The sequence below is a fragment of the Lissotriton helveticus genome, chromosome 2_1, assembly GCF_964261635.1.
Source record: "Lissotriton helveticus chromosome 2_1, aLisHel1.1, whole genome shotgun sequence".
NCBI lineage: Eukaryota > Metazoa > Chordata > Amphibia > Caudata > Salamandridae > Lissotriton > Lissotriton helveticus.
This window is the reverse complement of record NC_136059.1, coordinates 1,122,402,071-1,122,427,423: the sequence shown is the minus strand read 5'-3', so window position 1 is coordinate 1,122,427,423 and position 25,353 is coordinate 1,122,402,071. Positions and strand designations below refer to the sequence as shown.

The following is a 25,353-nucleotide window of genomic DNA, read 5'->3' as shown; positions in this document are numbered from 1 at the left end:
ATGCATCTGAGGTGGTTGCGTTCTTTCACAGTGGGTGGCTTGGCGGATCGGATGCTGGTGAAGCTGCAGTTCCAGCAGGTGAAGGGTCCTTGGGTGCGCTTCGGGCGGCCCGGAAGCAGGTGTGCGATCGTCCGGTGTCGAGTGTGTGGAGGGCGTTGGCATCGTAGCGGAGACGGCCGTCGCGGCGTTCGCGGGGGCTAGGGTTTCTGGCGCGGTCCAGGCGCAGACGGGCTTGCCTTAGGTGTGCCCGCTGCGCGCGGCCATAAGAAGGGGAGGTGGGAGGGAGGAGCAGCTGGGATCGGATGAATGGGCGGGCGAGGGGGCGGGGCTGTAGCGGCATGAATACGGGAAGGAGGAACGGCAAAGCGAAACAGACGGCAAAAAGGGCAAAGAAAAGTACAAGAGGGAAGGAAAATGATAAAACCAATAAAAGCAGATGAAAAAACCGTACAATTACAGAAAGCAATACAATGCAATACAGCGAGCAGAGCCTACGGCCTCTGGCCACCAGGGATGAGGCGCAGGTGGTAGCCTGCGGGTGGAGGCGGGCCTCGAACAGTCAGGAGCGGCAGCAGCTTAGCTCAGGACACGGGCGCGGTCAGGTGGAGCTATGCGGCTTAGGGAGCGACCTGCCTGGAAGTAGGGTCAATGTGATACATGAACATACATACAACATTTTGAAAAGGGTGGAAGTGGAAAAAAACGGGGGAGTTCATTTTCCCCATTGACTAACATTGAAACAGAGGCGAGACAGCTAAAATAAAGCCGTTTTTGGCTTTAAAAACTCGGAGTCTCCCGCCTGAATTCAATCTGTTAGGCATAAATGGGAGAAGTAAAGTGCGAGGTTTTTTCCATCTATCTCATTTGTATATGTAACGTGTAAGTATGTACATTTTCCTCATGTAACTGGTTCTATTGTGAAACGCTCCTCTGACACCTTTGGGTAAAATCCGCGATAAATAAAAATGCTTTAAATAAATAAATGTCTCCCTGCCTACAAACGAATGGCAAAACCAGTTAAGGTTTTAGCTTATTTGCGAATCTGCAGCGTCGAGTAGCTACGGTGTGTCAAGATCGATCACAAAATTCTCGAAATCAAAACGGAAACTATTGGGAGCATTACACAGACAGAGATTTGTTTTTGCCGGCAAATCAAAAGTAGGCGGACCTACACGTGAGGCCTCTCGCGCAGTGTCCAGTTTTGGCACTACTAACCAATGGTTGCAGGAGTCCTCTGTCCGTCACATGCTCGAGCAGCGTGACGCGCCGGTCATGTGATGTTGCGTGGTTGCCTGCGTATTTTCCTCTAATAGAAACTTCTGCCTGCCATGTTGAAGCCGGTTTGAGTTGACAGCAAAGCAGTGGAATCAATGAGATTCTGTGTTGAAAGTGGAAGGTAACGGGCGCGTTCTGTAACACTCTGAGTTCACGTGGTCCCAGCGGGTTTGTGACTCGTGTGTAATGGGTAGCATAGCCCCGCTGCTACTAGTAAGTCTTCGGATTAAGTAGTGGCAACGGTGGCCATGTTTACTTTTTGTATAGCACCTTCTTCACTTTTCACGTGCAACGCTTGACAGCGTGGGTAGCAACAGCGCAAGCGTCTCATATTCAGGGCAGGTGCTTCACAGGTAGTAGCGGCTTGCGCATGCTTCCTTAAACGTCATTATAGTTAATTAGCATTTGCATACATGCTTCCTCAACCACAGCATATGTACAACATGAACATTTGCAGAGAAACCTTCTCACACAGCAGGTACAGCAAGGCCTAGAGCAAGAAAAATATTTTAGGGTGTAATGGTAGCAGGATTTACAGCCCAGAATTGTTTTGAAGTTGGTATGGTATGGTGTCATATTGCAAGAAATGCATGTTTTATTTTTAGATAACTAAACTTGCTGCACATTAGCTTTGATGTTTTGATGTTCGATATGCTCAGAGCACAAGTCCTAAAAAAAGAAGTTGGGGGACTAACCAAGTTAGGCAAGTAACATCATGGTGCGTGACATCACAGGAACTGACATCTCAACCATGATCACACAGGAAGTGACATCATATCTTAACACTTCACACATGTTTCGCATGTCTATAACAAGTACATTTGAGCGCATTATGCGATTTAACAAATTACATTTTGCATCTGGGTTGTGCCAAAAAAGTGGCGCAACTCGACGCAAAATGTGGGCCTCAAAGTACACATTGAGGGCCTCATTTACAACTTATTAGCACAGAGTAACGCCGCAAGGCAGCCCTGCTCAAAAGGAAAGTGCAGGAATGTGCTGTGTTAATGAAATATGGCGCATCACTGTCCTTTCTGCGTGCGCTGATGCACAAATTGGTGCCTAGCACCAACGCAGGGACCCTTGCACTATGGTGCAGAGGTGTCTGCGTTGTTGGCAGGATTGTTTTTATGAAGCAAGGGACAGCATCCTGCACAAAAACAATAAACGGAGGCATTTTCCTCTTTCTATGTGTGCCGCAAAATGCAGCACACATATAAAGAGGAGAAAATCAGGAGTGATAAAGTTATTTATCCTCCTTACGAATTGCTCCCAATATTGGCGCTCTGTCTGCGACTTTCTTCAAAATGAATTAGTAATACTGACGCCATTGATGAACAGGTTAGCTTTGTTGCATGATACGCCCAACCTCCCATCTGTGCTCCACTATGCTTATAGATGGCTCTCGACGGCTCTGGCAGTGGAAAAAGGTGGAGATCCTGCGTCATGGCAAACTGATACTCCTCCCTCCTACCACACATGGTTGGCAGACATGTATGCTATGGCCTCGTACAAGAAAATTATTTACAAACCTAAGGATCAGTTACAGAAATTTGAGCAACTGTGGGGATCATTCCTTCATTGATGAGAATCTGTGGCTGATCCAGTGTATTGCTGATCATCACCTCCAAGATAAGGGGATACTACTCCAACTTCAGTCTGACTGGCATCACAAACTGTACAAATCAGACATGCTTAAATTAAGGCAATGTGTTTCACGGGGGACAGTATCGAAGATTAATCCAACATAATCAATACGGGCTTGCCCCCATCATCTGGCTTGTCTTTAATGTAGTCAATTACTCCTAACAAAGCTGTTTCCGTACTGCAGTTGGCTCTAAAACCCAACTGACTAGGATGCCGAAGATTGTTACTTTCAAGGTAACCTGAAATATGGGAGAACATGTTTTTCTAATACTTTTGAAAATGCCAGAAGAAGGGAGATCGGCCTGTAGTTGGCTTGGTCTATCATTGGAAAATTAGTGCTTGGAGTGTGATAGGTGCCGTGAGTTATGGCATGTTAGTAACCATAACTGGTAAATTTCATTTGGCTTTACGCTTTTGAGCCAGGCACCATAGCTTAGTTCGTAACCCCTTGCCTGCTTCTGTCAGCCGTTGGCCGATGGCCGACGCGGCCCCGCCCATTTTGCGGAAGTGCCGCACTGCCGCAAAATCGTGGCCGCAGGAAAGGGGTTAAATATGTTTTTTTTCAGTGAATTTATGTTTTGAATGGTGTATTTAATGTGCAAACTCTATGGCCAAACCCAGCAGCAGACGACGTGTAACCATGCAATGCTGGGGTTAGGTACAAGGAGGGCCTGGACTGCAGCTAGGCCCTGCACAATCTGTTGCTGGCAGCGTTCCGTTTTTCACCCTTCCAGGTCACTTTCACATGTGCTCTGGGGTCAGACACTCACTGGAGTGTCACCCCATTTCTTTTTTTTATTGTATGAAAGTCTTGAATTAAAATTGAAACAGTTACAAAATGTTGGTTGAATTCAACACCTAAAATGGCAACTTGAGGGAGCGCAGCTGCTTTTCGATTTGTGAGTCACATGCCAGTTTCTATGAGTTTTCCTGAAGTGGCACTCAAGTTTTCCATGCTCTGGTTACTCCTTGGGGTCCGATATTTCTGATGGTAGCTTCCGAATGCTTGGAAATTTTTCTTTCCATGGCGTAAAAATCAAGAATATATATAGATTTGCAGTTTTCAAGATGGCAGAGAATACATTTTTGAACCCTTCTCCAGCCAAACACATTAAAAAAAAAATCAGAATGTAGTTAACAGCAGACATGTAATTTTATAGATGCAATAGATGCAAATAATAGGGTTTTCAATGTTAGTAGGTCCTTAAACTGAGACCTGTCTGCTTTGCCAATGCCTGTTTTTGGGTGCAGCAGCACTGTGTTGTGTAACTGAGTGAAGCAGCTCCTGAGTATGTTTCAAAGTGCAATGCATCTGTGATGCTCATTTCAAGTTGCAGCAGAAGGGGCATGTGAATCACAAGACACAGCATCCCTTTATTGTTGCAGGGTTTCACAAATCTGGATTGTATGCGCTGGGTGCAGTTATTCTCTTTAGTTTGTTTCAGACTGCAGTACAGCCAGGGTGCAGTAGCTCTTTGCGGCTTTGGTATGCAACATAACCCATATCTTAGGTATGTGTCAGAATGCAACAGGACTGGGCTGCTTCAAGGGTTAGTTATTTGTTGTTAGAGCTTTATAGACTCCCTATGTGACACCTCAGCTGTGATGTCAACTTATAAATGTTTTTGCGTTTAAAATGCTTTTGTTTCTAGAAAAACGTTAAGGGTCTGTTAGAGAAGTACATCATGACCCCTGTTAAATTGGAAAGTACATAATAAGAGTTTGTACAGAGGTTTCTCCTCTGTTTATTGCCCTCTTTCGCCATGCATCTCACTTCAGAGACTCTTCACTGAGTCCTTTGCAATCTGTAGGTTAATAATATCCTCATCTGGGGCGTCGCCAACAACATGGCCGACTAGACTTGTCTACTGAGAGCTCTGGTCGCCAGAGTTAATCCGATCAACATCCTACCATTCCAGACACCATCGCTGAGTTGTCCTGTGCCCTAACTGTGATCAGATGAACACTGCCACCCTGACGATGCCTCTCAGGGACTAAAAGTCTCACAAATCGGTGGATGAACAGCCAACCCAGGGCTGCTGACCCAACCATAAAATGGCGCCTCGACTGCACTAACTGCTGAAGCAGAACGAAGGAATTGGAACGACCGACCAGTGGCGATGAGTAGAGACTGCGGACTATCCCCCAAGGACCGGCGTTCGGGAGAGAATATAACTAACGGTTGCCCCCCCTCCCCCCCAGCCGACTGAGAATATCCGAGCCGTACCCGGTGATGCCATAGGGAGACCGACGGGTGTCGAGAGCTGAGTCCTGGCTTCATCTGCAGCACAGCAAGAGTGGCTCCGGGATCGAGACGTGAGGATCGGGCTGCCTTGCTGCCCGAGATCGGTGCTGGAACCCTGCGTGATGAGTAGGGCTCCTCTGCACCATGTAGATGGAGGCGGCCCTCCTCTCTGGCCTTTCATCTGTGTGAAGAACTTCATTGGGGTCCTGGCTCCTACACTGTGCTAGAACTATGTTCCGGCCTGTAGCTCAAGGGTGAGTGAGAGGGGATGTATGCTCAAGGTCGTGAGGGGAAAAACTTTCGCGCTGGGGGGATCATTGGGTCTGCGCTGGCTGGCCCTGCAACCAGCACGGCGCACCCGTATACCTGTGACTACATGTTGAATCCCTCCAGGTTAACCGCGACCACCCAGCATCACTGCTGGGTGAAGTAGGGCCCTAAGCCTGGGGCTGTTAGGACCAGTGGCCAACTCAATATTCCCGCACTCCTGCGACCGGGTTGGGCCTTCATGGGCTCTCCCGGGGTGACTTTGAACTGCCCCTCCCCGATTGTTGAGAACTGTCTGCCCATAACACCTGGAGGAGGAGAGTCGAGTCACACAAGTCGGTGTCCCAGAAGGCCACTTCAAACCCACCTGATCCCAGATCTTGTTGAGGGGGCCCTATACAGAGACGCGCTGTTGGTGAGGCCCCACGCGAGAGATGGTTGGCAGGCGCTCGTCCGACATCCTGGGCCCTCCACCCGTCCTACAACTTACTTGGACACTGCCCCTGTTTGACTTCCGCGACTGAAGCACCAGGTGCTACTGAAGTGCTATGCTTCCCCCCTCACAGGGGTGCTGACACCTACGTGTGACACGCGGAAAACAACACCCGGGGGCCATTGGCACTGCAGATTGGATGGGTGCTGGTTGCACACATGCCTATCACACATACCGGCCTGCAGGAGGAGGACAACTGCCTGTTATTGAGATTAGAGAGGGACTAGTCTCAACACATCATTTGTCCACTCCGTAGGTCATGAGTGAATGACTGCTTGCTTGGGCCCTGTGAGAGACTCCCATCCTATACAAGCTTGCACCACACATAAGGAGTTACTCAGAACTATGGAAAAGACAAAGAACCCCAATAGTCATGACAAGGCAAACTAGACCTCTACTCAAAAGTGGTTGCGACTTCACTGGACCCAGAGGAGACCGCCGCCCCTCGCCAAGCAAAGCGCATCTTCTCCAGGCAAACCAATCCTCTAAGACAGTGCTTGAAGTTAAAATTGGAGCGGTACGCAAGGAGGTGTCCCTCCTTCGCCACGATCTAAGAAATGTCTTGGACAGGGTGAAGGTCGTAGAAACAAAACTCAGGCCAAGTTTCAGGAGATGGACAAAACTGTTCTACACGGAACCAACGGCTGCGGTAAAAGTAAATAATGTACAATCCCCAGACTTCCCAATCAAGAGTGGGACCTGACAGGGCTGCCCGTTCTCCCCACTTCTGTTCGCTCTGACCTTGGAGCCCTAGACAGGCCTGATTTGGCCCACCTAGATATCCAGGGTTTTCAGATTGAGGGTTCTCCCATCCCGGAAGAAAACATTTCCCTATAAGCACATGACATTCTGCTCTACCTCTCCAGACCCATGGACTCACACCCACCAGTCCTACAAACCTTTGAACGATACAACTCGGACTCAATAAATTGGGTAAAATTGGTACTCTTTCACATGGGTGGACTCTCCTAACTGACTGATCTTCCTTGTCGACTTCGAGTAGCCATGGAGGGATTCTAATACCTGGGGATCTATGCCACGATGGACCCTGTGCATAGTGTCGACGAAAGCGGAAGAAGAATACTGACCAATTTTCAATTGGAGGCAGCCCACTGGAAGCAACTCTCCTTAACCATCTTTGGAGAGCAGCATTATTCAAAATGATTGCCCTCCCAAAATTCATATATGCTTTGCAAAACACATATTATAGCCTTCGTAATGATATCTTCGCACAAATTGAGGGCGAACTCAGAAACCTACTATGTAATAATGTGTATCCAAGAATAGTGTACATTACACCGTAATCACAACAATGGGGGCATAGGTATAGGTCTCTCCGATCTGCGGGCCTAATACTGGGCATCCCAACTGATAGCCATTAATGACTGGGCATACATGGCCAGCGACCACCCAACTTAAGCCTTCAGATTGACCCAGTTCTAGACACTCCCATATCACCATTTCCTTAATGGCGACAGGGGATGACACAGCCTTTTACCAGCCACCCAAATTAGATTAGAGGCGTGGGATAGGGCAAATTCCTCCATGGGTTGGGATAATCACAGGGGATACACAATTATGGATGGGCAGGCATCTGAAAGAGATCACTAAATTCAGATATTTTGTTCTCTGGGATCGCATAGGCATTTCCAAAGTGGACGACGTATTAGAAGTCGGTACTTTAGTGCCTTTCACTTCACTTCAGCAGAATTCTAGCTCCACAGCCGACAATATTATAAATATCCACAATTTAAGCATGCATGGAGAGCCGGAAGTATCCCCTCTGACCTCCCAGAATACACTCCCCTAGAGGGTAGACTCATAACCCCCACACCCACAAGACTACAAGCAATAATATGCCTGATGACCTCCTAAAACTGCGGGCAGCATGGGAGGTAGAAGTAGGCACCCCGGAGGCTATTGACTGGAAGGCGGCCATGATGTTCCCGAGGTAAGTGGCAATCGGGGCCCGACTATGCCTTATCCAACTAAAAATACTACATAGGATCTCCTATGATAAGGCCCGACTATCGAATAGGTAGCTCACCCTCACCAAACTGTTTGCGTTGAGTCGTGACTCGGGGAAACTTCATTCACACATTGTGGTCCTGTCCAAACATACAGACACACTGGCCCAAATACTGTCAGAACGGAGCGCAATACTAGAGGTACAACTCCCTGATGATCCTAAATACGTCCTCCTGGGAATACCGAATGACATGGATATACCAGGAATGCTATAATTACTGTGTAATTTGAGATTAGTTGTAGCCAAACAAGACCTAGCTAAGTGATGGAGGGCTCCCGAGGTACCCAGCCTTGCTGAATGGAGGAAAGGGATGGACTTGTCTCTCTGCATTGTATATAAAGCGGTCCGTGGCTTGGGACCTGTTCCTCTGCAGGAGATATTCACCTGGTATAACCCCGGGAGACAGCTTCGCTCCTCCAGTGCTAATCTGATCACGGCCACCAGGTTCAAGAGATCAAGGTTGGGAGGCAGAGCCTTTGGCGTGGCGGCGGCCCGCCTTTGGAATGAATTGCCCCAGAATCTCAGACAGATCAGCTCGCTGACGTGCTTCAGGAAGAGCCTGAAAACCTGGCTGTTCCCTAGGAGCAAACATTAGTTCTTCTCTTGGATAGCTATCTCCGCCGCTATACTAGCTTTCTTCACCCTAAGCACCATGATACCCGTAGGGTGACAGTTTCGCACTATATAAGTACTCACTTCACTTCACTTGTACATGGCTGCGGAAAGAATCACTTATAAGAGCAGGGGATGCCCATGCAAATTTCGTAAAATATGGTGGAAATGGATGGATCATTATGCACTTAACAGTGGTGATTATGATGTTAGAATGCCTTCTTTGTAATTTAGCAGTACAATGTATGTTACTTCAACGAGTTGCACTGTATATGAACAAGCTTGTGTCTCCTCTCCTGATTGAGTGGTGTCCTAGTACCGATATGTCAGTGTACCTTGTTGTCCTTTTGCCACACCTATATGTTTTCGGGGAGTATTTTTCAGTACCCCTGTCTTTTGTAAATTGTCATAAAATCAAAATAAAACCAGTTAAAAAGAAATATCCTCACCTGGATGACCGCACAAAGGCTCTCAAGACTCCCAGTGCTACCCTGTGAGAAGCTCATCCAGTCCAGGTTTTTTGTTTGTATTTTGGGACTCTTAGTCGTGACTTTATAATCGGACCAGCAGGTCTACAGATCCATTATGCATGGTAAAAACTTGAACTGGATGAACTAGTGGGACTGGGAACCTGAGCGCTCTGCAGCATCCCCCAGCCGTCAGTTCCAGCACCTGCTTGCAGCCCTCAATAACCACACCTGACAACCACAACATAACTTCCAGGAGGAACTAGGTCTGAGTGACACTTTGATACAGTCCTGGCTTTTCATCCCACTTTAGTCAATGTGCGTAACAAGAGCTGCCCTTAAACCAGAGGGAAACCGGGCCTACGACTATTACAACAATGGTTCACCTGTATTTTATTTAGGTGACTATATCAATAGGCAAGAACTATTCTAGGCAGACAACTAATGTAGACAGCAAATCCACACTTTAGCCCAATATTTGTTTAATTTGAACCACAAAGTAAACTTAAAATGCAAATATTATTTTCAAGTTATAGGAAACATAATATATACATATACAAAAATACATACATGAAGACAATTGTGAGCCATAGTGTGGTTTTGTCGTCTACATTTGTGGTCTGCCTAGACTTTTCTTGCCTATTGATCTATTTGTCTAAATGAAATCTTGATGAACCATTGTAATTATATTTTTGCCTGCAGTATTTCTCTGGCTGGTCCAAAATTCAGGTCCCAGAATGCAGTGGGTTGTCATATAAAAAGCTAGGATTGGGGGACAGTGTCACACGTGACGAATGGCCACTTGGCTGGGTCATGGAGATTAATATTGCATGGGGTGCAGTAGCACGAAGACTCAAGAGGTCTGAGGAGCCAATTTCATCCTAAATATAGCTGTTTGCCACTGCCATACCATGGGATGGGGGGATCATTCACCAATTATTCTTGCATGCATTAAGGCCCATGGCAGCCTTTTTGTCACTTGGTTGCCATTCAGGCTCTGAACTTCTTGGACCCCGTAACCACCACATTCCCCATGCTCCACAGCTGTTGCACTGTACACTTGAGATACTTCTTACCCTCTTACTTGGATGAATGTATTTTTAAAGCATCAGACCAAATCAATTGTCTTCCTCCAATCTTAATTTGGAAGTTGCAGCCACTCTTCTATCAGTAGCTGATGCCTGAAATGTGAGCTCTCTCTCAAGGTTAGCAGGTGACGACATGTCTTCCATACCACACTACAGGCCAGAGCATTCCTTTAGTATACGCCTGCGTTCTGTGAGTTAGAGTCCTAGTTCGCTTCAATTGGACTATATTGCAGGCTGGACTGAAGTATGGTGTCCTTGGTGACACTGAGTAATTGGGTAAACTCTGATCTAGAAAAGCAGCTCAGTGGCCTCAGATCTGGACTTGGAGTGTTGGGGTGGGAAGGTAAGCGTCTCTTTATCGAGAGATTCAAAGGTGTATTCCAATAAAACACTACTGATACCCCAAGTTCCCTAGCAAAGTATAACCACACCAAAACACCAGGAAAAGACGCCATGAATAGACGGTTTACGAATCATTGCTTCTTCAAATACCCCTGAAGTAAACTTCTTAACGTTCCCTCGAACAATGGTTATGCCAGATCTCATTTAAGTCCATTTAATTGAAAGGATTTTCAGTGCAAAACGAAAGAATTGCTACCAAATATTTGAAAATATGCCTAAAATTGGGCATAAAAGTAATTTTCTGGGTTAAATAAATTATTGAAATTGGATATTATGACCATTCCTAATGGCAGTCGTTTTCCTATATTCCGCTTTGTAACCATGAACAGTCTTAAGCACCCTGACCAAAAGGTCACACTTGGTGGTGTATTGTTGATGGTGCAGGGCTTGAGGGGCATAGTTTTGATGGAAAAGCCATGATACCTCATTCAGTTCGCACTGTGAGGTCATTAGAAAGGATGCAGTGTTTTCTATCCAACACATTCAGGGGGTACCAGTGAAAGAGAACCTGGTCCGGGAATCCGGAACTCAGGCCTGGATTTTCCCAAGTGTGACTCGGATACGGGCTTCTTTTACGGGTCGGTTTCGTAGCGTGCTTGGTTTAGATCAGACAGATTCAGTGTTTGGGTTTATTTTAGGGAACCAGAGGGATAAGTTCCTATATGGAATCAGAGATCCAAATTATTTTAAAATAGTGAAGTTCAAGACCGTTAAAGATACTGTATGTATTTTGCAAGCAATGTCTGCTAGGTGCAATTTACCGACATTTCATAACAAGCATTTGCAATGCAATAGGTCTCGCATTCGACAAGGTTTGAGCTACGGCCATTGTAAGTGACAATGCCTTTTATTTATGTGTTGTTTTTAAAATAGATAAATAAAAGGCATTGTCATTTACAATGACTATCGCTTAAACTCTTGCAAGTGCGAGACATATTGCATTGTAAATGCAGCACAGCTTTTTTACAGCACCAGTGCGGCTCCTGGTTGCAGCAGGCAGGCTCGGGCCATGTCTGCTTTAACACAGCCATGCACAGCACCAGTGTCTGGGTGCAGCAGGCAGGCTCGGGCCATGTCTGTTTTAACACAGCCATGCACAGCACCAGTGTCTGGGTGCAGCAGGCAGGCTCGGGCCATGTCTGCTTTAACACAGCCATGCACAGCACCAGTGTCTGGGTGCAGCAGGCAGGCTCGGGCCAGGTCTGCTTTAACACAGCCATGCACAGCACCAGTGTCTGGGTGCAGCAGGCAGGCTCGGGCCATGTCTGTTTTAACACAGCCATGCACAGCACCAGTGTCTGGGTGCAGCAGGCAGGCTCGGGCCATGTCTGCTTTAACACAGCCATGCACAGCACCAGTGTCTGGGTGCAGCAGGCAGGCTCGGGCCAGGTCTGTTTTAACACAGCCATGCACAGCACCAGTGTCTGGGTGCAGCAGGCAGGCTCGGGCCATGTCTGCTTTAACACAGCCATGCACAGCACCAGTGTCTGGGTGCAGCAGGCAGGCTCGGGCCAGGTCTGCTTTAACACAGCCATGCACAGCACCAGTGTCTGGGTGCAGCAGGCAGGCTCGGGCCATGTCTGCTTTAACACAGCCATGCACAGCATCTGTGCGGCTCCTGGGGGCCATGTCTGCTTTAACACAGCCATGTGCCTCCGCACTGCCTCCCCCTGCGCAGCATCAACACTCCACCTTAAGGTGGCACCGCCCTGCACCTTGTGCTCCTGGGCATAGGAGGTAAAGAGGCGAGAAGCTCCGGCCCGGAGGGCGGAGGTCATTGCAGCCCTCCCGGGGACGGGCGCCCTCCCCTGGCTGCCCCCTCTGCCCCCTGCCACCATCCTGTCCAGTGCCACCTTAAGCAGGCCACGAGGAAAGCGTCCGGCCGGCCGTGTTTGTACACAGTACCCCGTGTGGGGTTCTTTAAAGCTGCAGTGCCTGCTCTCACATAGGGTTCCAGGGCCGGAAACACGCCCACAGCAATCCGGGCATCCACAACCTGTTTTGTGCAGCGCGCTGAAGCCGCAGCCTCTGGTGCTAGGCGCTTTATAAAGCAGGCATTGCATCCCACAGGGGCCCTTTAAAGCTGCAGTGCCTGCTCTCACACTGGGTGCCCGGGGCCGGAGACACGCCCACAGCAATCCGGGCATCCACAACCTGCTGTTTGCAGTTCGCTGAAGCGCCAACCTCTGGCGTTAGGCGCTATATAAAGCATGCATTACATTACACAGGGGCTCTTTAAAGCTGCAGTGTCTGCTCTCAAACAGGGTGCCCGGGGCCGGAAACACACCCACAGCAATCCGGGCGTCCACAGCCTGCTGTTTGCAGCGCGCTGAAGCGCCAACCTCTGGCGGTAGGCGCTATATAAAGCATGCATTACATCCCACAGCCGATTCTGGAGGGCCCGAATCAGGTCGTGGGAAGGTGTGGGGTGGATGGGTGTGCTCAGTAGAAACCCTGGAGAGTGGTGTGGGTCTTGGGGGGCGGTACTGATTCTCCTCTAGTCGAGGATCACATGTCGCCCGATTTCGGATCGATAAGTGGTCTGCCAGCCCGACCTACCTCACCCGGACTCCCCCTTCTGGGTCGGGACAGGACTGCCGAAGGGAAACCCACACACTCTGCAGGTGCCCGCATGTTGGAGGGGTGCCCTTCTCTTACTGGCTCTTATTTATTTAGTTAATGCAATTTTATATAGCGCGAACTTCTACCCAAAGGTGTCCGAGCGCTTTACTATAGAACTCAGTAAGTTACAGAAGGTACACGTGATTGAATTTACACATTAACAACTTACATATATAATCAGGATTTTAAACAAGCATTGAAGAAAGCTGTTAAGACGTTGTAGTTAATAAATTAGCATTTTATTCCAACTACGTCTGAAGTGCCTTCTTAACAGACGTGAGCGAAACCGAAGCCTATTGTGGGGCGGGATTTCCGTTTTCTGAAGCCCGCGTCCACGGAGTAGCTGCCCAGAGGAGAAGTGGTAACGCGGGGCTCCCGTGCCCGAGGGAGAGCCCCGCGGAGGCTGCAGAAGTCCGGAGTGCCGGTGAGTGGGGCTTAGTTGCATGGGGGAAGGGGTGCAGCGGGGGTCTTGGAGCGCGTGTTTGTGTGTGCGGCGGGGGGGTGGGGGCGTTCTCTATTTGTGTGTGTGCGTGTGCGTATGCGCGGCGGCGTTCTCTGTGTGTGTGTGTGTGTGTGCGCGCGGCGGGGGGTTCTCTGTGTGTGTGTGTGTGTGTGCGCGCGCGGCGGGGGCGTTCTCTATGTGTGTGCGTGTGCGCGGCGGCGGGGGGTTCTCTATGTGTGTGTGTGTGTGTGTGTGTGTGCGCGCGCGGCGGGGGGTTCTCTGTGTGTGTGTGTGTGTGTGTGTGTGCGCGGCGGGGGCGTTCTCTATGTGTGTGCGTGTGCGCGGCGGCGGAGGGTTCTCTATGTGTGTGTGTGTGAGTGCGTGCGTGTGTGTCTGTCTGCTTACAAGGAGCCGTGGGAGACAGGAAGTGCGCGCGACCTGATCCGTTTACGCGCGGGTGCACATCACTTGTCTCCTGTCTCCCTTGGCTCCTTGAAAGCAGAAATGATTACAATAGAAGCTCGCAGCGACGATCGCTTCGCGATCGGTTCGCAGTGCGAGCCCTAAAATCTATCTATTGTGGGGGAATCCCATTTTTCCTGTGGTGTTTCAGGATCAAGCAGGTAAATCTTGGGCGAATTATGGAGTAAATAGTTAGGGCGAGCTGTATAATGATAGGGGAATTAAGTCATTTGAAAATTTACGCTTAGTTTATAAACTTCCGGCCCATTTTTTCTTCAAATATCTGCAGATCAGAGATTATCTGGCCTCCAATGTGGAATAATACATTCAATTGTCTGGGATTGTATATATGGGGGGGGGAGTCTAAATCCCTGATTGGGTCAATGTACGCTCATTTACATAGTTTTAGACCAGATGGTAGTGAGAAACTAGCAGAACGCTGGAGTCAAACTTTGGGGATAATGGTTTTACCCTGAATGATCAAACGGGTTTTAGGCTACGTTAAGGATTCGGTCCATTCTGTTAGTTTGCAACTCCAGCAACTACGTATTACTTGCATGTTGTATTACACCCCGGCTAGAATAGCTGAATGGGCCCAGGGAAATAAGATGGGGGAGAAGATAAATTGCCCTAAATGTGGACTATATGCTGCTAATCTGAAACATATGTTTATTGAATGCCCAGAATTGAGGGGGTATTGGAAGAAAATTGAACAAATACTTCATTCTAAATAAAGATTGGATTACCCATTTACAGATCTTGAAATTATGTTGGGGTACAAGGATGATACTCCAGCAGTAGCGTGCCTTTTTCCAATTTTGATGGCTGCTGCTAGGTTGGCTATTGCCAGGGTATGGGTCTCTGCTACACCACCTATGGCAGAGGATTGGTGGGCGATCATTAGAGATACTTATGGCTTAGAGGCAGCCCTGGCAAAGGCAAGGGGTATCCGCTCGTTAGCCAAGTTAGAGGTGCTATGGAGACCATTGGCTCTGGATGGATTAATGTAGTTAGTATTTGTTTAATATGAAATACGATGTGTCTCCCATCAACCTCTCCGTATTTGTTATGAACTGCTTCTTTTTTACTTTTGTTTATCTGTATCTCTGTTTCTCTTTTTTTCTTCTTTTTTCCTGATTTATCAACTTCAAAAACCTCCAATTTGTTTATTGTATAAACATGCCCTTTCTGATGAAAATAAAATATATTTAAAAAAATAAATTGCAAACTATATTAAAAAATATTAACATTTATTCAAACAATAACACAAAATTAATGTAGGAACTGAAAGCATATTAAGATAATTACATTTACTAAAATTGTTTACAACCAGACTATTGAAAACGATATAAACAACAAGATGCTTAACCCCTTCGTTGCTAGGCATCCCCCCCCCCTGTGCTAAGCCTACTTTTGGGTTGGCCCTTAGGCCCCTGTAACTTTTTGACCACATAAGGTATCAGCGCCAAATTTGCGTCCTTTTCTTCTAACATCAGGGGGATTTTAAAGGTATGCAAGGTTTGTTGATTCCCCTGGAGGGGACCCAGAAATTAGCAAAAATACTGCTAAATTGTGGGGTTTTTTTTTTAGAAAAATGGGAAATAAGGACTACAGATGAAAGCATCTGTTTTTTCCCCTGCAAGTTGCATCAACAAAGGGGTTGTGGTGCTGAAATCACCACCTTCCCAGCTTTCAGGGACAAGCAGACCTTTGTCAGAAAACGAAATTTTTTTTTACACAGTTTTGGCATTTTTCTGGGACATGGCCTATTTTTGCTATCTTTTCTGCTTTCATCCTCCTTCTAGTTATTGGTAAAAATGGATATGAAAGCAATGATGGATCCTGGAAAGCTATACATTTCTGAAACGTAGACACAATTCTGAATTCAGCAAGGGGTCGTTTGTGTAGATCCTTCAAGTTTTTAGTATAAAAATTAACAATTGAAAATAGAAAAAATTGAAAAAGATTTCAAAAAAAGCCATTTCTACCAACGTTTTCACCTGTAACTTCTACTAAATATGACCGATGTTTGAAAGCAATATACTGTTACATCCGCTGCACCCATCTGGTTTAGGGGATATATAGGACTTGTAGGTTCACCAAGAACGCGAGGAAACCAGAGGCAATAACTGAGCAGCGTATTGCAATGTTTTTTTATTGTGTACCGGGTATAAACAATTCATATGGGAAAATATAAACTGAGAAAAATCGGTATGAAAGTCACCTATGTATTTCTGAAATGGGAACAAAATATAGAGTTTATCAACAGTAGCTATTTGCACATCTCCGAAATTGTGGGTACCCATACCAGCATGTGAATTATAGGTCATTTCTTTTTTACACATTGTCTTACATTTGGAAGGCAGAAATGCATTGAAAGTCAATAGGTAATAACAGTTGCTCTACAATTTTGTGTTCCTCTAGGTCTCCAGATAAAAATGGTATCTCACTTGTGTGGGTAGGTGTAGTGCCCGCGACAGAAAACGTCCCATACCACAACATGGACACACCACATTTTCACAGTGAAAACGGACCGTTTTTTTGCAAAGTGCCTAGCTGTAGATTTTGAACCTTAGCTCTGCCGGCACATAGGGAAACCTAGCAAACCTATACATCTTTGAAAACCAGACACCCAGGGGAACCCAGGACGGGGTGACTTGTCTGGCTCTCACCAGGTTATGTTTACCCAGAATCCCTTGCAAACCTCACAATTTGTTTTTAAAAAACACATTTTCCTCACATTTCTGTGGTGGAAAGTTCTGTAATCTGCGTGGATCCACAAAATTCCACTCACCCCGCATTCCCCAAAGTCTTCCGAGAAAAAAGGTACCTCACTTATGTGGGTAGGCCTAGTGCCCGCGACAGGAAACGGCCCAAAACGCAACGTGGACACACCACATTTTCAAAGTGAAAATGGACCCTTTTTTTGCAAAGTGCCTAGCCGTAGATTTTGAACCTTAGCGCTGCCGGCACATAGGGAAAACTAGACACCCGGGGTATCCAGGACGGGGTGACTTGTCTGTCTCTCACCAGGTTCTGTTACCCAGAATCCCTTTGCAAGCCTCAAAATTTATCAAAAGAAACACATTTTCCTAACATTTCTGTGGTGGAAAGTTCTGGAATCTGTGTGGATCCACAAAATTCCACCCACCAAACATTCCTCAAAGTCTTCAGAAAAAATGGTACCTCACTTGTGTGGGTGGGTCAAGTACTCGCGACAGGCAAGGGCCCAAAACCTATTGAGGCAACATCAAAATTACCAATCACAAAAAAAACTTATTTTGCAAGGGGGTCCCATGAGTTTTTAGCCCCAGGCTCAGTGGCCATCTAGGGAAACCTACCAAACCCACACATTTCTGAAACCTAGAGTCCAGCAAGGTATGGCTTGCGTGGGTCCCCCAACATTTCCCTACCCAGAAGCCCTGCATACCTCAAATTTAGTTGAAATAATCACATTTTTCAGACATTTCTGTGTAGGAAAGTTGTAGGATCACCGGGCAGACAAAAATTTCCTACTACCTAGCGTTCCTCCAGGTCATCCGATAAAAGTGGTATCTCACTTATGTGGGTAGGTATAGTGGTTGCCACAGGAAATGACCAAATCGTACTGTGGAGACTTCAAAATTACCTGGTTTTGGGGGGCACCAGTTTTTTTGGCCCTGGGTTTGCCGCCATCTAATCAAACCTACCAAACCCACACATTTCTGAAAACTAGACACCCTGGGGAGTCCAATAAGTTATGGCTTATGTGGATCCCCCAGCGTTTCACTACCCAGAATCCTCTGCAAACCTCAAATTTAGCTGAAAAAATTACTTTTTTTGTACATTTTTGCGTGGGATCACCGTGCCATGTCCTACCACCCAGTGTTCCCCTTGTACTCACAAGTAAAATGATACCTCACTTGTGTGGGTGGGCCAAAGGTCTGTGACTGGGAAGAGCCCAAAACATAGGGATTAAGGGTATAGTACCAAGAATTCTAAGCGCTACATTTTTAGAAAAATATGTTTTTAGCCAATTCCTCATTGGACAGCCACACAAGTGAGGTATCATTGTACTCTGGAGACCAAGGGGAAAGCTAGATGGTAGTTAATTTCTGCCGGCACTGTCATCCCACACAGAAATGTATGAAAAAAGTGATTTTTTTCCAGCTAAATTTGAGGTTTGCAGGGGATTCTGGGAAGGGAAACGTTGAGGGATCCACGCAAGCCATTTTTCATTGGACTCCCCATGGTGTCTACTTTTCAGAAATGTCTGGGTTTGGTAGGTTTCCCTAGATGGCGGCGAGCCGAGGGCCAAAAAACCAGGTGCCCCCCCAAAAAAAACATGTAGCTTTGTTATAGGTAATTTTGAAGTCTCCACAGCACAATTTGGGCTCTTTCTTGTTGCAGCCGCTATGCCTACCCACACAAGTGAAGTATCATTTTTATTGGGAGACCTGGGGGAACGCTGGGTGGTAGTTAATTTGTGCCTGCACGGTCATCCCATACAGAAATGTATGAAAAAAGTGGGGTTTTTCAGCTAAATTTGCGATTTGCAGGAGATTCTGGGTAGGGAAACGTTGGGGTATCAACGCAAGCCATACCTCATTGGACTCCCCAGGGTGTCTACTTTTCAGAAATGTGCGAGTTTGGTAAGTTTCCCTAGATGGCAGCGAGCCCGGGGCCAAAAAACCAGCCCCCCCCCCCCCCCCAAAAAAAAACTGGTTGTTTTGTTTTAGGTAATTCTGAAGTCTCCACAGCACGATTTGGGCCATTTCCTGTTGCAGCCGCTATGCCTACACGCACAAGTGAGGTATCATTTTTTTTAATTTATTTATTTAAAAAAAAATTTTTTTATTAAAAGAAGAAAAAACAAAATACAAGGCAAAAAAGAAAACAGTATACATGGACATGTGTTCACATAGGAGGACACCTAGGCACGATATTATACAACAGAGCAATAGTACATATTGTGAGGAGGGGGCCCATGGGGAAACAAATTTAAGGATAACAAAAAAGCATACAAGACATGGAATGCCGGATCAGGGGGACAGAGGGACTTCGGGGTTGTCCACAAACGGAGGCGCACATGGAGTCCCACGGTACGTGTTCCATTGGCTCCAGATACTATTCCATTTTCTAGGTTTGCCCCCGCGCCACATACACAGTCTTCTCTCTGAACATACACCAGTCCATATTCTCCTTCCACACCGATATCGTGGGCGGGCGCTGGGAACCCCACAACTGCGCTACATCTCTTTTAGCAATCATATTCCCCAGGGTCGCCCACTGCGTCTGGGCCACACTATAATCATTCGGCTCCCACACATTCAACAGGCACCTGGCCTCGGACTGCAGCATCACCCCCGTGACTCTACCATCACTGCATGCACATTATTCCAGAACCGCATCACCTCCGGACACTCCCAAAGTATATGGAGGAAAGTACCAAGCATCCCACAACCACACTTACATAACCCGTCCGAGGAATAACCCATGCGAATCAAGTGCGGACCAATGATATATACACGATGTAAGATTTTGAGCTGAACGAAACGGAGACGGGCAGGAATCGCGACCTCCTTAGGTGAGGATAATGCAGCCTGCCAATCCTCGTCGTCCAGCTCCAAACCATCGCCGGTCCAGACCTCCCTAAGACGCACTAACAGATCCACTCGGGAGTTGATCAACTTCTTATATACCAGGGAAATGGTACTGTAGGGGACGTGGCCGTCAAGGAGCCTGTCTTCAAGGGGGGAGGACTCGGGGACGACAGTACCCGCAGGGAGAACCGAACTCAAAGCATGGTGAATCTGTGTGTATCGGAAGAATTCCCTGTCACTCAATTCATATTCTGACTTTAGTGCCGCAAAGGTCTTGATTTTGCCCTTGACCCAAAGATCACCCACGCAGCTAATACCAATCATATCCCATTTTTCAAACCCTTTCGTTTTACAGAGACATTTCAGAAGCATACAAGGGGGTCGCACGAGTCAATCGATCTTCCCAACCCACAGACGCATTCGCAGCATGCCACACTCGTACAGCAATCTTGGTAGGTCCAGATAAATCCTTGCCCGCCGCCTTGGAGTAAAGCGCCCTCCTGTAGTCCCCGCCCAGTAGCAAATACTTATCCATCTCGAACACCGGGTTAGGAGCAGGCGCATATGTCGCATGATTGATCGCACTCAGTTGCGAGGCCCAATAGTAGCGCCATCATACCAGGGAAGAGTGAGTTTAGCGAGGGAAATACGCGAACGTCCATCCCAAATTAACCATCTCTGCAGGCTCTTAACCTCCCTAAAGTAGCTCGCCGGAATAATATCGGATGTATTCTGAAGCGCGTACAAGAACCTCGGTAGGGCCATCATTTTAAAAAGGGCTGCGCGCAAAAGTGGCGATAGCGGCAACCCGCGCCGGCGCTCAACGTCAAGTCTCAATCTTTGAAGGGGGGGGAGCAGATTATGTGCATAGCGAGCCGCAGGGTCCAAAGATATAAAGATCCCCAGGTACTTAAAGCCCGTTAGAGAGACCTGAATGGGGCATCTGCGAGGCAAGGGAGGGGGACCGCCCGAAAGCACGTATACACAGGATTTAGCCCAGTTGATAACCAGGCCCGAATTTTTCCCAAACGAAGTAAGCACATCGAACAAAACATTCAGAGATTTTCGAGGGGACTTAAGGTACAATAAAATATCATCCGCGTAGAGCGAGACGCGATCCTCAAAGTCCGGGGACAACCGGATCCCCTTAAGCGAGGGCCCCCAGCGCAACCAGGCAGCCAGAGGCTCAAGGGCGAGTGCGAAAAGCAGTGGTGACAACGGGCAGCCCTGTCGCGTGCCCCTCCCAAGAACAAAAGACGCTGAGACCCGACCATTCACAACCACCTGCGCCAGTGGCTCCGCATACAAAAGTTTCACCCAGCCGATGAATCCGGGGCTGAATCCGAATTTCACAAGAGCGGCCCAGAGATAAGGCCACTCAAGAGTATCGAAGGCCATCGTAGCGTCCAAGGAAGCCAAGATGGCCGGTTCATGAAGTGACGCCACCCTCGCGAGAACACCGTGCAAGCGCCGCAGGTTGAGCGCCGTGTTACGATGCGGGATTAAACCGGACTGATCCGGATGGACCAGGTCGCTGATAACGTTCGTCAGGCGGTTAGCTAATACCTTAGCCAGGATTTTCGGTTCAGCGTTTAGAAGCGAGATCGGTCTATAAGATGAACAGCGATCCCGTGGCTTCCCTTCCTTGTGAATCACCACAATAGTAGCAAGACGCTAGTCACGTGTGAGGGAGCCAGAGTCGCGGGACTCTAGAAACATATCACGAAGATAGGGAGCCAGTTTGTCTGGGCACAATTTATACAGTTCAATGGGCAGACCATTAGGTCCCATGGCCTTGCCAGAGCGGATTGAACGAATGGCGGTAGCCACCTCATCAACCGACAGCACCGCGTCCATCAGGTCTCTGTCAGCCGCAGACAGGCATGGCAAAGTAATATCGCGAAGCAACAAATGAGAGTCAGCCTCCGGTCTGTCAGAGACCGGAGCATATGCAGCTCGGAAGTGTTCCGCAAAGCATTCAACAATCGCAGCCGGGTCAGTCACGCACACTCCATCAAGGTTCTCAATAACAGGAACTACACGACTCGCCCTTTCTTTCTTGTCCAGCCACGCAATCAATTTACCCGCCTTATCCCCAACATCATACAGTCTGCCCTGCTGTTCCCTGCTCATGACCTTCGCAGCATCAGTAACCAGCGCCTTATAATCCAATTGTTTGAGGCTGAGGGAAAGAAGTTTGGCACGGGACACTCCGCGCTCCAAGTCACTCTCCAGTGCGGTTATCTCCGCCTCCAGACGGACCACCTCTTCATGCTTACTTTTCTTGGCAGTGGCGATCAAAGATAAAGCCTGCTTACGTATTACAGTCTTAAACGCCTCCCACAACGATACAGCAGATGACACAGACCCAACATTTTCCACAAAAAAATGATCAAGGGATTTCACCAACGCACTACGGGTCTTGGGATTGCGAAGAAACCAGGGATTTATAGGGACGACCCTTCCCTCATAACTCATGGTGGTATCCATGCTAAGCCAGACTGGGGAGTGGTCAGATATGCCCCGGGCGAGGTGCCTCACCTCCCCAACGGAGGAGGTCAGCGCCGCCGGCAATAGAATATAATCGAGTCTGGACAGGCTGCCGTGGAGAGGTATCATTTTTATCAGGAGACTTGGGGAATGCTGGGTGGTAGGAAATTTGTGGATCCACCAGATTCCAGAACTTTCCCACACAGAAATTTGAGAAAAATGTGTTGTTTTTTTACAAAATATGAGGTTTGCTTGAGATTCAGTGTAGGGAAACGTAGCGGGATCCCAAGCAAGCCATACCTCCCTGGACTCCCCTGAGTCTCTAGTTTTCAGAAATGTGTGGGTTTGGTAGGTTTCCCTAGATGACTGCCGACCCGGGACCAAAAACTCAGATGCCCCCTATGTACCCGAAAATGACCTGGTTTTGCAAGGGGGGTCACATGAGTTTTTGGTCCCGGGCTTGGTGGCCATCTAGGGAAACCTACCAAACTCACACATTGCTGCAATCTACAGACCTTGCATCTAAGACCCAGTTCCATTGCCATCGAGGTGCATCGATGGTTGGGTCCAGCTGAGATGACTGAGCGGTACCCTTTAGTGTGGTGATTTGGATCCTGACTTGGTGGTGATTAGTAAGGATAGCTCATTGAGTGTTCTTGTCCTGGGGTGTAGTGAACAGATTGCCTTGCCATCTGTTGTATTACAGCAGTCACTGTTCTGTGGTGAGAGAAAGGGGAGTGGCAGGCAACTTCTTACTGAGTGCCAAGAGATTATGCCGCGGAGCAGAAATGAGGTGATACTCCGGGGTAAACAAACTTTTGGGTAACTAGCTCTTGTCCCAGTTGGGAAGAGGATGTACCAGAGAATGGGCATCATTTCCTTACAACTGGAAGGAGGCGAACTGCATTTCACATCAAACAACAAGAAAAGAGAGGTCTGGTCAGTCATCAGGCTGCCAGGAATATGGAGCAAGGAGATAAGTGAGTTCTGTTTGTACACAGTCACTCCTATTGAGTAGGAAAGCCCTCACACACCGACCTGGTCAGTGTCATGCTTCATCATCGGGCCCCACCGAAGAGACCGAGTGCCTCTTCGGTGTGCTACGACGCCAGAAAGACTGCGGAGCTGGTCGTGTGGGGAGGACGTGATGTGAAAATTGGAAAATTAAAAGTGCCTAACAGGGTATCAAAAAAATTTTTTTTAATGAGTGATCCCTAAGACACGTGTGGGTGGTTTTATGTGTCTGAATTTACGTGCCAAGGTTATTACGAGTTGGGATAAATTCAGCTAAATACCACGCATTTAAAATTAATCAGTCAACATGTTTCTGCCGTACTTGTGGTATGTATTCACCAAGGCATTCTTCAGGACTATACCCCGGCGGTATGGACACTCTAATAGTCCACCCTGACCTGGGGGCGTGAAAGTGAAAAAGAAAAAAGGGTGAAAAAGTGCTTAAAAATTAGAAGAGCTATTGCTCATTCCAAAAAAACCCCAAATTCAGGGGTGTGTCAGCACCTGTAAATGAGAATATACGAACAAACAGATACAGACAAACATACAATTAGTATATGCCAGAATACACTTATCATAGTGCTCCTAAGATGGTGACAAGCTTTTGTGTGCACACAATAAATGATATCTTATGCACCATCCAAGTAGCCCATAGGGATATTGTATACGCTAGGAGGTGGAGTGCTAAAGGTGGGTTTTATTTAAAAGCTACTGTTGTAGCAGGGGAAGTAAAAACACGATGTGAATTCTCCATGAGCAGGGATCAATATGACCAAGTGGTCGGCGACCCCCCTAAGCTGATAAGTATGGAGAAAATCTCACTTTAAAATAGGGCGCTACTAGCACCATGGGTCTCGGGAGGAGGATTGGAGCGCGCCTGGCACATCCTAGGAAATGAGAGAGTTAAACGTCAGAATGACCCAAGCATACAGGTACTTAGCTTGTGGTGATCGCAAAAAGTCGTTCCGCCGGAGATGCAGACTCACGCCCTCAGCGTTCGCAATCCGCTTCTAAACCTGCAAGAAGCCTCTTAACCGGACCCCGACGATGGAGAGCGGGGCCGGTAAATGTGATTAAAAGCACTTTGTTGCTTGTTTGCGCGCCCGTTTCCTGGTTGGGCGTGTCTCGCCCAAAGTGAGGCTTGGAGCGCACACGCCTCTCTGGGCGCGGTGTGCTTCAGATCAGAGTGAGGCTTGGAGTCGCGAGCCTATCCTAGAGCAATACGTGAAAGGGAATTTAGGCACGCTGACGGTTGCTAAGGCGATCCTTTCTATTCAATGGTAATTCGAGTTTAGGTGAATGAATACCATATAATCATGAGTATTGGTGCTGCTATGATTGAAGGGACAGATGAGTGATATTCTAATAGAAATGCACACACAGTGTATTAGTTTCGAACATTGATGTTTTGTTGACGGACAAAGTTCCACTTTGATGTCTTTATGCTCAATGTGCACAGAATATGAAAAACGCGGCAATTATTTAGTATTTGGTATTTAGAAATGCACACACAGTAGATTAATTTCAAACATTAATGTTTTGTTGACGGACATAGTTCCACTTTGATGTCTTTGTGCTCAATGTGCACAGGATATTAAAAATGCGGCAATTAGTATTCGATGGTGTATTAGTTCAGATCACCCTATATATCTCGCTGGAAGGCACAAGAGGCTAGTAGTAAGGGAGTTCACGATAGGACTGTGTTCCAGGGGATATCGTCGTTGAGGCCGTTGGTATTTGTCCCCAGACGGTATACCCAACGCTGTTCTTTTTCAAACAGTCTGTTTTGTACATTCCTTGTACCTTCGATAGCTTCAATCACAGTCCACCTCATATCGTTGGTGGTGTGATTTTTATCTAGGAAGTGGCGACTCAGTTTTGTTGTTACTTTTTTGCACCTTATGTTGCTGCGGTGCTCGCAGATCCGTTGTTTCACTTTTCTGGTGGTCATACCCACGTATCGGAGCTGGCAAGGACAGGTGATCAGGTAGATCACATTGTTCGAGTTGCAATTGGTATGTCCCCGTTGGGTCCATACTTTCCCTTCTTCTAGAGCCAGTGTTTTGGTAGCTTGTGTTAAGTGGCACACACTGCAGTCCGAACACGGGTAGTGTCCGGTAATTTTAGGGAGACCCCATGTTGTTGTCACTGATGGTGTCATGGTTTGTGGTTTCTCTTTTGGGCGTGTGTGTACCAGGGCATCTCTCAAGCTGCGT

The 25,353-nt window shown here is 47.5% G+C and overlaps 1 protein-coding gene across 1 annotated transcript in view; it reads left to right on the top strand.

Annotated features, from left to right (window-relative positions):
* Positions 1-1,290: 1,290 nt before the first annotated feature.
* FOCAD (focadhesin) overlaps positions 1,291-25,353 on the top strand; it is a 1,210,644-nt gene continuing 1,186,581 nt past the window's right edge. Inside the window, exon 1 of the mRNA XM_078675948.1 lies at positions 1,291-1,396. The gene's annotated coding sequence lies outside the window, so the exon portion shown is untranslated. The remainder of the gene's footprint in view (positions 1,397-25,353) is intronic.